Consider the following 16,682-nt stretch of genomic DNA (forward strand, 5'->3'; position numbering starts at 1 on the left):
CAGGTTGGTACCATTGTCAGTAATAATCTTGCTGGGAACACCATATCGACAGATGATGTTGTTCTTGATGAACTTAGCTACCACTTGCTTGGTCACATTGGTATAAGATGCTGCTTCAACCCACTTGGTGAAGTAGTCAATTGCCACTAAGATGAAACGATGACCATTTGAAGCCTTCGGTTCAATTCTTCCAATCATGTCAATGCCCCACATTGAGAACGGCCACGGGGATGACATAACATTGAGAGCATGCGGAGGCACATGAATCTTATCAGCATAGATTTGACATTTGTGGCACTTTCTGGCGTATTGGTAGCAATCATGCTCCATGGCCATCCAGTAATAACCTGCTCGTAACAACTTTCTTGACATAGTATGCCCTGTAGCATGGGTCCCGAAGGTACCGTCATGTACATCATGCATTAACTGCTCTGCTTCATGTTCATCAACACATCTTAACAATACCATGTCATAGTTTCTCTTGTACAGAATATCTCCATCTAACAGGAATCTACTGGCCAATCTTCTCAGGGTCTTCTTATCTTGTTTGGAAGCACCCGGCGGATACTCACGACTCAGCAAGAACTGTTTGATGTCGTAGTACCAAGGTCTATAGTCAACCCCATTTTCACCAGCCTGATCGATCACATCCCCAATAGCAAACACATGCGAAGGTCTTTCAAGGCGTTGCACTTTGATTAATGGCACATCATTCCAATGGTTTACTCGAAACATGGAGGATAGAGTAGCAAGAGCATCAGCCATTTGGTTCTCATCACGAGGAATATGGTGCAGCTCAACCTTTGTAAAATATGTCAGCAAACGTCTCGCATAATCACGATAAGGAATCAAATTAGCATGGTGGGTCTCCCATTCACCCTTTATCTGATTGATGACGAGCGCAGAATCTCCATAGATGTCGAGGTGTTTGATTCTCATGTCAATTGCTTCCTCGATCCCGAAGATACATGCTTCATACTCAGCCATGTTGTTGGTACATTCGAACAGAATTCGGGCGGTAAAGGGAATGTGATGCCCTTGCGGGGATACAATGACTGCCCCAATTCCCTTACCATAAGCATTGACAGCACCATCAAAGACTAAACCCCACTTGCTATTGGGATCTGGACCTTCATTAATCAACGGTTCTTCGCAGTCTTTGGATTTCAAATACATGATCTCTTCATCGGGGAAATCGAATTCAATTGGTTGGTAATCATCAAGAGGTTGGTAAGCAAGGTGATCGGCAAGAATGCTACCTTTGATTGCCTTTTGAGTTTTGAACACAATATCATATTCTGACAAAAGCATCTGCCAGCGTGCAATCTTTCCAGTAACAGCAGCTTTCTCAAAGATATACTTTATCGGATCCATTCTGGATATCAACCAAGTTGTATGATTCACCAAATAATGACGCAGGCGTTTGGCAGCCCAAGCTAAAGCACAACAAGTCTTCTCAAGCATTGTATACCGAGTTTCACAATCGGTGAACTTCTTGCTTAGATAGTAGATAGCATGCTCTTTCTTTCCAGTTTCATCTTGTTGACCAAGCACGCATCCCATGGATTCATCAAACACTGCCAAATACATAATCAAAGGCCTTCCTTCCACGGGTGGGACAAGGATAGGTGGTTCCAGCAGGTAATTCTTGATGCTATCAAAAGCTTCTTGGCATTCATCATTCCATACAACAGGCTGGTTCTTTCTAAGTAGCTTGAAGATCGGCCCGCAGGTTGCAGTCATATGAGATATGAATCGGGAGATGTAATTCAAACGTCCCAAGAAACCTCTGACTTGCTTCTCTGTCTGTGGAGCTGGCATTTCTCGGATGGCCCGGACTTTATCAGGATCGACTTCAATGCCCTTTTGGCTGACAATGAAGCCTAATAACTTTCCAGACCTGACACCGAATGTACATTTGTTGGGATTCAATCGCAGCTTGTATTTTCTCAACCTTTCAAACATCTTTGTTAAGTATTCAACATGTTGCTCCTCATCTGCTGACTTCACAATCATGTCATCCACATATACCTCGACTTCTTTGTGAATCATGTCATGAAACAGAGTGGTCATTCCCCTTTGGTAGGTAGCACCAGCATTGATTAGGCCGAACGGCATCACTTTGTAGCAGAAAGTACCCCATGGAGTGATAAAAGATGTCTTTTCTCTATCTTCAGGAGACATCTTGATTTGATTATAACCGGAAAAACCGTCCATGAAGGAGAACACCTTAGATTGAGCAGTATTATCAACAAGCACATCAATATGAGGTAATGGAAAGTTGTCTTTCGGACTGGCTTTGTTCAAGTCCCTGAAGTCAACACACATCCGGACTTTACCATCCTTCTTTGGCACAGGCACAATATTGGCAACCCATTCGGGATACTCAACTGTCATGAGGAAACCCGCATCAATCTGCTTTTGAACTTCATTCTTGATCTTGAGAGCCATATCGGGATGAGTCCTTCTCAATTTCTGCCTGACGGGAGGGCATTCAGGCTTGGTAGGGATCCGATGCTCCACAATCATATGATCTAGACCGGGCATATCTTCATAGGACCATGCAAAAATATCCGGATATTCCCGGAGGAGTTGGATGATCTTCTGTTTAACCCCTTCCTCTAGAGTAGCACCAATCTTGATTTCTCGCTTGTTTTCCTCGGTACCTATGTTGATAAGCTCAATTTCTTCCTGGTGAGGCTGAATGGCTTTCTTTTCTTGCTCAAGTAACCGAGTAATCTCATATGGTACGTCATCACCTTCCTCATCTTCGGCTTCATACACAGGGAATTCAAAATTTGGAGGAACCGTAGGATTACTGTGTTCAACGGGTTTATTATGGTTCAACCTGCATATAATGATTGGATGATTTTAGAAAGAGTTTTTTTTTTTCATGCAGATTTTTGAAATTAATAAGAAAATACAGACGTTTTGGTTTTTTCTGGCATTACCATTGTTTCCAAGGGAAAAAGCACTAAAAAAAAGTAGTCGTGGAAGAAACGACAAAATTTTATTAATCAACGGCAATGCCGAAACAAACATGCCCTTACAGAAAATATCACTCTCGCTTTGGGCAGAGCGAGAGGATTGTTATTTTGAAAACAAAGCATTAAAGCAACAAGACACATTACTCAGAAACATGCATGATTGAAGGAATGTCAATGGCATCCCAATCTGTCGCAATGCCTCCTGGTGTAACAAATACAGGCCTGAGACCAGATCCAGTGGCTTCTTCAGAGATAGCATTAACAAACCCTGCACTGTGGAAGACTCCCGAGGAAACCCTTGATGACGGGGAGAACCCGAGACCTTCTTTACGCTTGTTCTCGCAGAGCTGTATCACCTTGCCCCAGCCGGCAGTCTGACCTTCTTGGATGGCTCTCTGAGCATCCTTTAATGAAGCCATAGCAGCCCCAACTTCCTTAGACTCTGCACCTTCAATGGTCAAACCTTGGAAAGCAGTCCCTTCAGCAGACCCTGCTTCAATACAAGAAAAAGAAGACAACTGGCTGACTAAGTATGCTTCTTCACCATGGATTGTAACGAGTTTTCCATTCTTCACAAATTTCAACTTCTGATGTAAGGTGGAAGTAACCGCACCTGCATCGTGTATCCACGGTCTTCCCAGCAGGCAACTGTAGGATGCATTAATGTCCATCACTTGGAAAGTAACCAAAAAATTCTCAGGGCCAATGGTTATCGGCAAGTCTATCTCTCCCAGCACATTCTTTCGAGATCCATCAAAAGCTTTGACCAAGAAAGTACTTCTTCTCAACGGGGTCCCACGGTAGCTCAACTGATCTAGAGTTGTCTTGGGCATTACATTGAGAGAGGAACCGGTATCCACCAACACATTTGATATCATGTCTGATTTGCAATTCACCGAGATGTGTAAAGCCAGATTGTGACTCTTTCCCGCTTCCGGCAACTCTTCTTCACTAAACCAGATGTTGTTACAAGCAGTGATATTTCCCACTATGCCACCAAAACGATCTACCGAGACTTCGTGGTCAACATAAGCCTGCTCCAGCACTTTCAACAAGGTATTCCTGTGAGCCTCAGAGCTTAAGAGTAATGACAAGACAGATATCTTCGAAGGAGTCTGCAGCAACTGATCAACGATCTTGTAGTCGCTCCTCTTTATTATCCTCAGAATCTCATCTAAATTCGAATCCTCTATAGATTTGCCTGGCTGATTCACATCTATAGCAATGGGCGAAACAACGGTTGGAGTTGCTTCTTCAACTGGTGGAATGGTCGGCGTAGCTACTTTCTTCTGAAATAACGGCGGACGGACTTTCCCGCTTCTTAGCGCTGCAGAAGTCCCTTCGGCAATATTGCTTACTGTGGCAAAGGAGGCTAGAGGCACCTCTACTCCATTTTCTATCATAGTAGCATTGTACTTGTATGGCACTGCCTTGTCCGAAACATAAGGAATTGGTCCTGGCAACCTTATCACCAAAGGCTCAGCATTCTTCTTCAAAGGTACACTCTTGACAGGCGGATCGTGAAAAACTGGCACAATCACGCAAACATCACTGACGGTCAGAAGATTATCATTCATCAAGCTTTGGATATCGCCTTGAACAGCATGGCAACCCAAAGGATCACGGAGGCATCCTAGACACTTGGCATGCTCATGGCTGAACAGGGAAGCTTTGCACAGCTTGATGTGCAGAGGCACCAGAGGAGTTGCGACGTTGCGGACATCAAGTCTAGGAACTTCCTCACACACTTCGATCATATTCACAGCGGCATGATTTGGTAGTGGATTGTCGAGGACATGTGGAACATTATTCTCAAAAGTCAGCTTCCCTTGATCGATGAGCTTCTTCACGATATACTTCAAAGCATAACACCCCTCGACATCATGACCTAGGGCACCTTGATGAAAGTCACATTTGAGATCAGACCTGAACCTTGGAGGCAACGGATCAGGTGGAGGCTTGCCCTGTCTAGTTGTACAATGCCCTCTCTGGAGTAAAGTTGGAAGCAACTCAGCATATAACATCGGTATCGGAGGGAAAGTAGGCCTAGCTTGCTGATTTTGTTGTTGTTGTTGAACCGGCATCTGTTGTTTCATCTGTTGGGCAATCGCATTGACGGGCACTTGAGGTTGACCCGGTGACAGAGGGTACTGATGATAAAATGGCGGAAAGAAAGGATGCTGAGAATACGGCATATATGGGTATGGCGGAGGCATTTGAGCTGCATTGATAGGAGCAACAGTAGCCATTGATTGACCGGCTCCAGCTGATACCATCCCCACTTCAGTTTCTTTCTTCTTGTGGTGTCCATTACCATACCTCTTCGATGCGCTCGTAGAAGATTCAGCTTTCTCAAACACAATGATTCCATCCCTGACGGCTTCCTCAAGACGGGTTCCCATAGTGACCATCTCCGAAAAGTTGTTCGGGGCAGCGATGATCATCCTCTCAACATAATCTTTCTTCAAGGTCTTTAAGAATGTCTGGGTCATTTCTTCCTCATCTAAAGCAGGAGTGATACGGGCAGCCGCCCCTCTCCACCTTTGCGCATATTCACGGAAACTTTCCTCCTTCTTCTGAGATAGGGACCTGAGAAACTCCCTATTTGGCCTCAGTCGAGTGTTAAACCCATAATGGCTCTTGAAAGCGGTGGCTAACTCATCAAAGGTATGGATGTCATTCTTACTCAAACTAGTATACCACTCTGCGGCATCTTCCATCAGACTATCCTGAAAACAGTGGATCATAAGGGAATCATTGTCTTTGTAATTGCCCATCTTCCGGACGTATTTGATGATGTGATTTTGAGGACAAGTTAGCCCGTTGTACCGGTCGAAGTCCGGAATCTTGAACTTTTTAGGAACATCCACTTTTGACACTAAGCAAAGGTCTTGAGTTTTGACAGAGTCTGCATTCCCTCGGTTGGCCTGGATTTCGTGACGGAGTTCTTTAGCAAGTTCCTCCATCATCTCTTCCATAGTCTTGGTTACGGGGATGCTTCTGTGCTGTGTGTTGATGTTAATACCTTGAGGCAGAGTGTGTACCAGAGGCTCAGTGACAGCTGCTGTTGTTTGTGGCAAAGTAGCAATGATGGAGGCGGCATTTGTTGTAGGGATCAGAACATTGTTAGCAGTGCCCGAGGTGCTTGCTGTAGCAACGGGAGTGAAGAACGGTGGAAGCCCATACGGAAACCCCACTGGCATAGTAAAGCGGTTGTCTGCAGAAGTGGTAGGGAGCACGCTTGTAGTTACTGGTGCAGCTGTGGTTGTAGGGATAGCTGTAGCTGATTGCTCTTGAGCAGCTAGTAGAGCAGTCATGACGTCATTAGCTTTAGCCAATTCCTCCTTTAGAGAGGCTAACTCGGTGCGAAGCTGAGCGTTCTCTTCTTCCATAGCCCTTTTCTTTCTTCTGTATTCTCTGGTTCGATCAATTCTATCTGGTTCGTAAACTCTCTGAGCACGAGCCACTTTTCACACTGCGGCAGAGGAACCAGGAGATAGTGAGCACTTGGAAGCCTTTGTGACCAATGCATGATGCATATGATGCATGATATGCAAATGCAAATGCGAAAGACTTATTTTTTTATCGAAGGATTTTTAAACAAATTAGAAATCTTGCAAATAATCAAAACTACATAGCATTTTCAAAAAGACTTTGAAATTTCAACAAGATAAACAGATGAAGCCCTCAAGCATAGGAAGTAGTCGGAAGATCATCGGACTCGGAATCTGAATCACAGTATCTATCAAAGAAATCTCGTCGTCCTCGAGCTCTCTTGGAGTCCCTCATAAGCAGCTCATCTTTCTCTTCCAATTCCCTCCGGGCCTTAGCTAGTTCTTTCTTCAACATTAAATTCTCATGAGTCTTCTGCTCATCTCTACCATCCAAAGTCATGATTAGGTTCTCAGCTTGATTGTACCGAGCTTTCCACACTTGCTTCTCACGACTCTCCATAGCTAGATGCTCCTGATACATATCCTGAGTCGCGGGAAGTAGAGGTAGAGGCATAGATGGAGTAGACGAAGACACGTATCTCATAGCTGGATAAGGCATACCAATCTCCTCAGCTCGATCTATCACCCACTGAGTATAGGCCTCATGAGCAATACCGGATCTCACACCTAGATGCCTCACACTTTTCCTTCGAACCTTGGACCAAGCATCCACGAAAGCTTTCCTTTGTCTGGTAGGAGCATTCGTGTAGAAGAAGAACTCTGGAGATGTAGCAAGATTGATGGGCTTCGATTTCATAGGGAAACCGAACTGTCTCATAGCAAGCTCGGGGTTGTAGTTGATTCCTCCACGGGTACCAAGAAGAGGTACATTGAGAAAGTCTCCGCAACCCATAATGATTTCCTTCACTTGAGCGGCAGGAGTGAGCCAGACGACCTCATTAGGAGTAAGGGCCATAATCCGCTGCGAGTAGGACCAGTTCTCCGAGTTGTCATGGAAGGAACTCGGAAGGTGCGAAATAAACCACCTATACAAAAGAGATATGCAGCAAAGAATATACCCACGGCCCTTGAGAGTCCTGTCATGGATGGCGTGGTAAGTATCCGCTAGCAAAGTAGGAACCGGGTTTTTGGAATGAAAGATCTCGATAGCATTCATGTCCACGAAGTCGTCGAGGTTCGGGAAGAGAATGAGCCCGTAGATAAGTAAAGCAAGAATAGCCTCGAGTGTATCCTGACGAGTAGTACCGAGATTAGCCTGATCGAGAAGATACTTTGAAGTGAACCCCCGGATGTGAGACTTGGTAATAAGATGGTTGGAGACGTCGGAAGTCTTGAGGTAGAGATCCTTAGCAATAACCAGAGGAGTAAGAGAAGTCCCGGGACCGGTGAAAGGCGTCTTCTCGGCTATAGGTAAACCCACTAGATTGGAGTAAGCCTCGAGAGTAGGAACCAACTGGAAGTCCGGAAAAGTGAAACAACGGAAGCTTGGATCATAAAACTGCACTAGAGTGTGCACTAGCTTCTCTTCCACATCGGTTCGGAGCAAAGTAAGCAATCCCCCATATCGGAGTCGGAACCCTGTTTGACTCTTGACCTTGAGTGCCAACTCTCTCAAACTAACCAAATCCACTTCCTTGAACTTATAGCACTTAGTCTTCTTCATACCTGTGATTATTTACAAAAATTCTCATTTGTTTAAACCCTTCGATGAATGCATGAAAAATGTTTATGCATGAATGCATGTATGCATGATTGTGTTGTTTAGTTATAATGTGGGTTGAGATTCAAAGTAACAGGGCCACGGATGGACACGGCGTCCGGCGAACTAAGGCTTTGGATAGTAGTAACCAAGGTTCTAACACAGTTCCCAAACTGCAACCTCTCTCACATATATCATGGTAGTACAGGACGACACCCGTTCCATGATTATTTGTGAGAAGGTCTAGTTTGAGTGTAGTATCGCGTGACGACTAAAGTTTGAGACAACACTCAATTTAGCCACCGCACTACGTCCTAAGAAGGCTAGGATGGGTTTGGTAACTACGGTTCATAGCTTCGTCGAACAATTGAAAGTGAAGTGCCTAAGCATGACAACACACGCCGACAATATCACCTTCAAAATGCCTCAGCTATGTGAGATTGATCGCATAATCCAATACACGAGGCAACCCCCGGATCGAATTGTCGATTATATCTCTACCTAAACATAAGTTCACTCAGCCCGGGTTAGGACTTTTGATATTCTCACCCCACACGTTGAATGAAAGTAAACAAATATTCACATATATAAGCAATAAAATAGAGCATAAATATAAACTAAGGAAAACTAGGCGCGACCCGCTAAAAAGAATCCCCAGTGAAGTCGCCATTTCTGTTATCATGGTTTTTGGGTGCCAAGCCATTAATTGGACTTCAACCTTTTGACCGTTGATGTCTCTCTTTTTTCTTGGGAAGGGAAAAATTGAGAAAAAACCCTTAGATTCTAAGTTCGGGGGTCGGTTTTACTACGGGAAGGTGTTAGGCACCCGGAGTAACTATAGTCCTCTATAGGAGCCGTTTTCCTAAGTTGATTTCTACGCTTTAGTTTTATTGCTTATTTGTAAAAAAAGAAAATGTGATTGGTTAAGAATGGGGGTGAGAAGAAGTAGAATTTTGATTTTATTTCGGCTTGGATGAGTTTTGACTCATTGCCTACGTACCCTTTTAAGGGATCAAAACCGTTCGTAGTTCTTACTAAAAAACTTGTTTTTTGTTTTAATTGTTTGATTTTAAGTTTTGAAAAAAAAAGTTTTGAAGAAGGAGATTGGGAGGCTTCATGAGCATTAGATTTAGCAAAAAAGTGAGGTTTGATTAGTGATTAGAAAGAAAGTCTAAATGATTAAGATGAATTGAATTTTTTCTTAAGAAAAAAAAAGAAAGGAAAAAAATGAAGTGTTGACTTCATACTTATTATGAAAGTTTTTGAAGTGAAGTTCAATTATTTTTTGAAAAAAGATGGATTTTCTCTAAGTGTTTAAAACCTAAGCGCTTATTTAACCATACAATCCTATGCATACATCTAAGGTGAGTGTGTGCGTGTCGGTGCGTCATAGTGTCCATGGTCCATATTACAAAAATTGCCTAAATACATTCTATGGCCCCTTTGCCAAGCTACAAAATAATGATGACAAATTACATCTCTAAATGAATTAAAACTTGAAAAAAAAATAAATGCTAGGCTAAAGAAGGTGGAGGGAATACTAAATGAGATGCATGAAACATGGAAATAAACTTGTTAGTCAAAAGAAAGAACATAATAAGCACTAAGAAATAAAAGCATGCAAGATGGCACAAAAAGTTAACAAAATGACATTAAACCCTAAAAACTTAGGTATGAAACCTAAAGCATTCTTGGCCTCTAATTCTCATGCTTTAACAAATTTTGCAAGAGTTTTCTTTATCTCAAGTTATAGCATAGAATTATTGGAAACATGCAAACATGGTTTCATGCCATATTTTCTAGAATAAACTTGGCATTTTATATCTTTCAAAATATGCATATATTGTTCATAAAATCAAGCACTCATGAACCAAATCAAAACAGCAAATCAACATGAAATTAGTGGCACAAATCTCTCATATTAACACGTCAAGTAGCTTTTATTACATATTCTCACATCAAGGACAAATGTGTGAAGAAGAATCCATAACAAATAATTCAAAGAGAATTAAAATGCTATGAATTAATTATACAAAAATTTCATAGATCCTTAATGTTCAAAAATGTCATAAAAACACTAAGAAAATATCAAGAAACATGTGATAATTTCTGGAGATTTTTTGGAGAAAATTTTAAGCATGCAGGGGTTCAAACAGCAAAGAAATATGGTGCAAATAGCAGGAAAACAAACAAAAACGTAAAAGATCAAAGCCCAAACCAAAGGCCCAATACACAAAACTCAGATTGCACAGGAGACGTTAGATTGATCTAGAGGCTGAGAAAGAAAGGAAAAAAACCGGAAATAAACCGGACCGGTTCAAAGCTCTATATAAATGCGTCCAGTCCGGTTTTTTTTCATTTTTTTCTTTTCCTTCTCTCTCTTCTCCCCTCTAGTGAGAGAAGCTCTCACTTCTCTCTAAGATTCCGGTCATCTTCTCCGGTTGGCATGGCTTTTCCGGCGCGGCGGACGGCGGTGGCGCCTCCGCGCCGGAGTTTGAAACTGCTCCGATTCACATTTTTTTTACGTTTTTAAACATCCTTTTTTATGTGTTACTCGAATCCGAGCTTAGATTTTTTAAAAAAAGCTTGAATCGGAGTAGATCTGAGTTTGAACTTCGATGAAACTTTGGAACAAAAACGGAAAAGGAAAGAGAGAAAGAAGTGAAGAGGATTACCTCTTTGTTGCTTTTGGCTCACGAACGTGATTCTTGGTTTTGGCTTGGCTTGTTGCGTTCGAATCCACTGCTTTCTTCTTCTCCTCGCTCACGACACGTTCGTGCTTGCTTCTGTTGCTTGCGTTGTTTCGCACTGGCTTCTGTTGCTTGCGTTGTTTCGCACTTTTCGTGATCGTGCTTGAGTCCGTTGCTAACAGCGATGGATTCGCACTGGAATTGCGAAAGGAACGGTTCGATGATGACGATTCAAGGACGAATCACTGAGAACTGCAGAGAAATCTGAGAAATCTGAGAAATTTTTGTTGAATTCTGGTGAATTTGTGATGAATCTGTGTGTTAGGGTTTGGAATTTTTCTGTGTTCTTGGTGATTTTCTGTTTTCTGATCTAACAGAATAGAGAGAGAAATTGAGAAATCTGTTTGTGATGTGGCATATGATGAATGGATCTCCTGAAAAAATCTGACACTGTTCCCCTTTTATATGCTGCCATGTGTACCTGAACCAATAAAAAAGTGACATCTGGACTGGACTAAAATTTGTGCGAAAAATTGGACCAAAATGCCCTTTGGGGCGCCTCTGCAAAAAAAATGATAATAAAAGGACTGAAATGCAATTTTTAGAAACTTTTGGACTGAAATGCAATTTTGGGACCTTAATTGAGGGACCAAAATGCAATAAAAAATAAAATTTGAATAAAAAACGCAATTTGATCAAACGTAAAGTGAAACCAAAATAAAATTGACAAAACGGACTAAAACGAACCAATGGCCTAAATGAGGTACTTCAAAGTAACCTCCCCATGCCAAAATTTCACGTGAAATGACCAAAATGCCCCTAGGGCTAAAAACGACCTAAACAGATTCAAATTGACCTGACACTGACTCAGACGCAAACTTAAAATGAATTTAAACAGGGTTTACTGATGAAATGTCAAAAATGAATTTGAAAAGACTCAGAGATAGTCACAAGGATGAAAATGGGTCCCACTGCAGGAAATGACCAAAATACCCTTCTGTATGACTTTTTGCAAATTTTGAAATAAACTGTAGAAAAAGCAATGTAATGATTCAGAGACACTTTTGAATGACTTACAAGACAAGTAAAGACATTTTGAAAGGTTTTATGCAAGAAAAACATAGGTAAAAATGTGATTGAAAACACTGCGTAGCAGAGACAAATTGAACTGTGCAGTTGAAATTTGACATTTGACAAAGTTTGAAATGAAATTGGGCCCAGTATTTTTAGGTCCAAAAACAGGGTATAACAATCTTCGTCATATATCTCATACGTTCATCATCAAACAGCCAAGAATTTCAAACCCACCAACATTTGTTTTCAAGACTAACTTCATCATCCAATTCAATTCCAAGAAAACAACATATGTCAAACCCATCAAATATTCATTCGGTCACTTTTACCAAATCAAATACATCTTTTCTTTTCATTCTTAAATCCATAACGTCACCACAACCCTCAAGGTCACCACAACCATAGAAAGATAGAGAAGGAAGCATGAGACACAAACACAATAACCATATGAAACAAAAACAAATTGTTGTGACTGAGGATTGAACCAAATCCCATTCGGTAAGACAATACAATACATAAAGATGACATTCATTCTTGGTCCATATTTATTCGGTAAGATTGAGGGTTGAATACCCATATCAGGAACACAAAAGGCATCGCAACTTACAAAATACCCAGATCCGCTATTGATCATCTATTTCTTCTTCTCCTCCAGTTCTGCCATTCACTCATCCTTTCTCACCCTCGTTGAGAAACTTCTCTTTCCTCTCCATGAGCATCCTATATCCTCCTTCATTTTCTCCCTCCTTCACACACCGTAACCGCTCCGACGAATCTGCAATCATCCTCCTCCGGTGGTTCGATGAACAGTGAACACGAATTTCGATTTTGTTTGGAAGCTACAGTAATTATTTCAGCAAGTTTTGTGGGATCCGAAATCATTGGATCAATTTCAATAAATCCAAAATTGATTGCACAAAAGAAAAAGTAAATGGAAACCAAAGAAGGAAGGGTAGTCAATGACAATAACATGGTGACTAAAGAAGATGGGTTTGAGAAATGGGGTTGTTGTGCTGGGGAAGGAGATGGGTTTATGGTGAAGCAGAACACAGATGACGAAGAAGGGAAAGCGTGACAATGAGGGAAGAAGATAGGAGGGCAAAATTGTCATTTCACTTGTGTATGTGTTAATCAAGGGCAAAAAAGTCATTTGATATCTGTTTGGCTGATGTGGCTTGAGTAATACCCAGTCACCACTTGCCACTTAGACGCCATGTATCTAATCATCCTCCACCTCATCAAAAAAACGTAATTAGGATGAAATTTCAAATGATTAACAATTGCAAGGGCAAAATGGGAGAATTAGCAAGTTCAAGGATGAAATTTCAAATGGCCTATATTTGCAGGGATGAAATGCATATTTTAGCCTTTAGGTTAAGTGCATTTTTTATACCTTCATTTTTAAAAAGTTTTAATTTTGGTCTCTAACAAAAAAACAATTTTGACCCCATTCGTTCTAAAATTGTTGAGAAGATGTCACGTGTCTAAAAAATGGGTTATAATCACAACTTTTTGTAAAGATAAGGGGTCAAAAGAGCATATTTCCCTAAACACATGTCACTTTTTCCAAAATTTTTAAAAGGGGGTCAAAATCGTTACTTTTGCAAACTTAGGGGGTGAATAGTGCGTTTAAGCCTTTAATTTATTCTGAAAATAAGAACTCATGAGCTCGTGATTCTTATTGTTTTCGGTTGAAATAATCTTAGAATGTGTTTGGATGAGTTAATTGAGGGGGTAAATTTGTAATTTCCAAAAATAAATTAGGGGTTAATTTGTAATTTTTTGAAAATTTAATAAAGTCAATTTCAAAATTTTGGAAATATTGAGGACCAAAATGCAAAATTTGAAAAATTATAAGAATGAATAAATTTAAAATTCTTAGTTTTTATGTGTCATTTGAAATTCTCTAAATTTAACTTGAACAAAATATTCATAAATTTTCATAATTTTGGAAATTCTCCATTTATTATCCAAACAATGGAATTCACTTAAAATTAATTGAATTTTCTTAAAACATTATATTACCTCAAAGCATCCCCATCCAAACATGCTCTTAGGTTCAATGGCTCAAAACCTAACCGGAACTCAACCATGGCACTCATTAGAGCTAATGTCTCCTCTTAGTGGAAACTTCACAAAATTTGTAATTGGCCCCTCTATCAGAGTTTACAATTCTAAAAGCTTTTAAAGTCAACACCCGTCATCCTAAAGCTCCCAGAATCATTGAAGTTATTTGGAGTCCACGAATTCTACACTGGAGTAAATGTAACATTGATGGCTCAGTTGTAGGCTGCCATGGCTAGTTCTCTTGTGCATGCATTTTCAGGAATAGACATGGGGAGAGTCTGGGGTGTTTTGCAACAAACCTTGGCATCTCAAATTCTTTTTATGCAGAGCTGATGGGGTCAGTTTGGCAGTAAAATATTTTGTGTCTAGAAATTGAAAGCATACTTGGATTGAAAGTGACTCAAAACTAGTTAACTTTACGGAGTTTATATTTGTTGCAATTTGGAAAGAGATAGACAAAAAAAATAAAATAAGTGGTGGGTCCTATCACGAAGTGGATCCCACCATCATTATTCTTTTGTGTGTATCAATCTCCAAATTGCAACAAATGAAAAAAGTTATAAATGGAGAGGATCTTTACTCAACTTAACAGTCAAGACACCTCGTATAATCCCTTGGCAATTAAAGAATAAATGGTTCAACTGTATTCACTTGATGAGTAGTATAAATTGTATGATTACTCATATTTATATTTTTAGAGAATGAAATCACTGTACTGATAAGCTAGCTATGATAGGGTTAGCTATAGATGGCTTTTTTTGATGAGGAGTGTTATTTGAACAACCATTTGGTTGACAACTTTTGGGACAACCATAATTTACAAAGAAAAAGTTGGTATTTGCACGAAAATCAAAGCAATAGAGAGATAAAGTAAAAAGTAATGTGAGTATGAGAGAGAAAATTGTTGCAAAAGTTATCACAAAATGGATGTTCAAATATCATTTCTCTTTTTTGATAGACTTCACATCCTCTGAAAATTAGAGGGCCTCCCTTTTGTATATCACTTTTTCTTTATCCTTAGGCACACCAATTTAAAAATTAAATATGTATTTTCAATAAATATTATACATATAACACAAACACTTTGGATGTTTCTAGTTCCCATCATCTATGCTATTACTAAATTTGACGGTTTGAACAATACAGGCTTGGTCTCCTTATACAAATCAAACGGTCTTCCAATTCTAGGGTGCACTTGATAACTATGCAATATATGTTTTGCTTAGCATTTTCTGTAACCAAATTGTGGTCTACCTTCCTTTACACAAATCCCTTATTTGTCAGATTTGTTGGAGCTGTAAATGTTTGTTCGATTGTGTCACTTGACCTTTCACTCATTAACATTTCATGCGACTCCAAAAATACTTGCTAATCATTAAGGTCGTTGTTCTAAGATCTTTCAACTCATGAATCGTAAGATACGTACTTTTTGGGGTAAAAAAGTATTACTGTATAATTAAATTTTGAGACTGACTTTTCTTTATTGATATACAGAGGCACATTCTTTTAACCAGTAAAAGAAGCAGCATATTCAACAAAATGTTTTTGAATGATTTGAACACCAATTCAGATTTCAACACGAATTATTGCTATTAATGCCAGAATCATTTTTTATCATGCTCATTAGGAGATAAAAATAAATTTCTTTGTATACATTTCTGATTCACACATCACAACTATCATAATTTAAATGAAATACAATTTTTCGAGGAGGTTTGAACCTAGTGGAAGAGACTAGATTTGCCCAATGTAGCAAATTTGAATTCCAACTAAGAGAGATATATTTACATTTAGTGTTTGACACACCTCAAATAGTATTACCTCGGGTGGAAGAAACATGTGGGAAATCAAATTTTTGCAAAACCATCTAAAACAGTTCATAAATTCGTATTCTTTGCAAAGTCAGGCACAAGTTGGTTCGAGTGGAGAGGCTAGACTCCCACGACATAACAAATGAAGTATGCATATTTAGTATCTACACGTCTCAAACAGATTACATTTGATGTAGGGTACCAATCGAAAATAATATTTACAAATAGATTTATTTTTAAAAGATTCAGAATAGTTTTATAGTATAATTTAAAAAAAAAAATCAAAAAACGGGAACACAATCAAATAGGATCTCAATAAAAAAAAATTAAAAAAACAAATCACCATGTAACCACTTGAAGGATTCCATGAAACCATTTGTTTTCTGAAAAAGATCTATGATGAAAAACGGATTGTGTGTTTTGTGAGTAAAGGATTGTCTTCTCACAAAGGAGAGAGAATTATCTTCTCAGAGGAGAGAAAAAATTCCACTTCCACTTATTAATAAAGTTTTGCAGTGATAGGTTGCTTACTTGCTGCTATGATGCTAAATTGCATCCATTTGATGGTTGTACACTCGTGAACCCCAAACTTGTGCCTAATCACACAAGAAATTCAACGGGAAAACATGTCTGAATTTAAATAACGTCAAAGTGAACTTGACAAAAGGATGATGGTAAAGGGTTCAATATCATGCCAAAAAAATTGAAATTCAATTGTTAAAAGTTTTAAATCAAAAATGAATTTGATCGAAGCTCCTCAGATTGATGGCTCATTTATATGTCACCCTTATCAAAACCTTTTTCAATGAGCAGTTAAGGACCAAGAAGAATGAAATAGTTGAGCAATAATCATTGTCTTTTTCCAAACAATGCCAACAAGATAACAAGTCAATCCAATG

This window comes from Medicago truncatula, chromosome 5 (assembly GCF_003473485.1).
Source record: "Medicago truncatula cultivar Jemalong A17 chromosome 5, MtrunA17r5.0-ANR, whole genome shotgun sequence".
Taxonomy (NCBI): domain Eukaryota; kingdom Viridiplantae; phylum Streptophyta; class Magnoliopsida; order Fabales; family Fabaceae; genus Medicago; species Medicago truncatula.